Raw genomic sequence first — 2,248 nt, 5'->3', positions numbered from 1 at the left:
ATAATCGAGTTCGTCAATCCGTTCGCGGGATATGGGAGTTTGAAGTTAAGGAATGCTTGAGAAACCATCAAAATTTCCGCAAGTCTGATACTCGAAACCAATAACTACAAAAGTCTAGGGGAAAAATACACATACCTTTGTAATCGGGCTAGTTTCTACTTTCAGATGCAACAGGAATTTCTCGAGTTCCTCAATCCGTTCGCGAGATATGGGAGTTTGAAGTTAAGGAATGGTTGACAAACCATCAAAATTTTCGCAAGTGTGATACTCGAAACCAATAACTGGAATGACCTAGGGGAAAAGTACACACACCATTGTAATGGGGCGAGTTTCTACTTTCAGATGCAACAGGAATTCCTCGAGTTCGTCAATCCGTTCGCGAGATATGGGAGTTTGAAAATAAGGAATGGTTGAGAGACCAACACAATTTTCGCAAGTCTGATACTCGAAAAAAATAACTACAATGGCCGAAGGGAAAAATACACATAGCGTTGTAATCGGGAGAGTTTCTATTTTCAGATGCAACAGAATTTTTTCGGATTCGTCAAACCGTTCGCGAAATATGGGAGTTTGGATTTAAGGAATGGTTGAGAAACCATAAAAATTTTCGCAAGTCTGATACTCGAAACCAATAACCACTATGGCCTAGGGCAAAAATACACATACCGTTGTAATCGTACGAGTTTCTACTTTCAGATGCAACAGGAATTTCTCGAGTTCCTCAATCCGTTCTCGAGATATGGGAGTTTGAAGTTAAGGAATGGTTGACAAACCATCAAAATTTTCGCAAGTGTGATACTCGAAACCAATAACTGGAATGGCCTAGGGGAAAAGTACACACACCATTGTAATGGGGCGAGTTTCTACTTTCAGATGCAATAGGAATTCCCCGAGTTCGTCAATCCGTTCGCGAGATATGGGAGTTTGAAAATAAGGAATGGTTGACAGACCATCACAATTTTCGCAAGTCTAATACTCGAAACCAATAACTGCTACGGCCTAGGGGAAAAATACACATATCTTTGTAATCGGGCGAGTTTCTACTTTCAGATGCAACAGGAATTTCTCGAGTTCGTCAATCCGTTCGCGACATATGGGAGTTGGAAGTTAAGGAATGGTTGAGAAACAATCAAAATTTTCGCAATCCTGATGCTAGAAACGAATAACTGGAATGACCTGGGGGAAAAGTACAAACACCATTGTAATCGGACGAGTTTCCACTTTTAGATGCAACAGGAATTTCTCGAGTTCGTCAATCCGTTTGCGGGATATGGGAGTTTGAAATTAAGGAATGGTTGAGAAACCATTAAAATTTTCGAAGGTCTGATACTCGAAACCAATAACGACTATGGCCTAGGGCAAAAATACACATTCCGTTGTAATCGGACGAGACTCTGGTTTCAGATGCAACAGGAATTTCTCGAGTTCGTCAATCCGTTCGCGAGATATGGGAGTTTGAAATGAAGGAACGGTTGAGAAACCATCCAAATTTTCGCAAGTCTGATACTCGAAACCAATAACTACAAAGTCTTAGGGGCTAAATTCACATACCGTTGTAATCGGGAGAGTTTCTTCTTCCAGGTGCAACCGGAATTTCTCTTGCTCGTCAATCCGTTCGCGAGATATGGGAGTTTGAAGCTAAGGAATGGTTGAGAAACAATCACAATTTTCGCAAGTCTGATACTCGAAACCAATAACTACTATGGCCCATGGAAAAAATACACATACCTTTGTAATTGTGCGAGTTTCTACTTTCAGATGCAACAGGTATTTCTCGAGTTCGTCAATCCGTTCGCGAGATATGGGAGTCTGATGATAAGGAATGTTTGAGAAACCATCAAAATTTTCCCTGGTCTGATACTCGAAACCTATAACTGGAATGCCCTACGGGAAAAGTACACACACCTTTGTAATCGAGCGAGTTTCTACTTTCAGATGCAACAGGAATTTCTCGAGTTCGTCAATCCGTTCAGGAGATATGGGAGTTTGAAGATAAGGAATGGTTGAGAAACCAACAAAATTTTCGCAAGTCTGATACTCGAAACAAATAACTACAAAGGCCTAGGGCAAAAATACACATACCATTGTAATCGGACGAGTTTCTGTTTCAGATGCAACAGGAATTTCTCGAGTTCGTCATTCCATTCGCGAGATATGGGAGTTTCAAGTTAAGGAATGCTTGAGAAACCATCAAAAAATTCGCAAGTCTGATACTCGAAACCAATAACTGGAATGGCCTAGGGGAAAA

Source organism: Ptiloglossa arizonensis, unplaced genomic scaffold (assembly GCF_051014685.1).
Source record: "Ptiloglossa arizonensis isolate GNS036 unplaced genomic scaffold, iyPtiAriz1_principal scaffold0027, whole genome shotgun sequence".
Taxonomy (NCBI): Eukaryota; Metazoa; Arthropoda; class Insecta; order Hymenoptera; family Colletidae; genus Ptiloglossa; species Ptiloglossa arizonensis.
The sequence above is the reverse complement of the archived record's forward strand: the minus strand, read 5'-3'. Positions refer to the sequence as shown.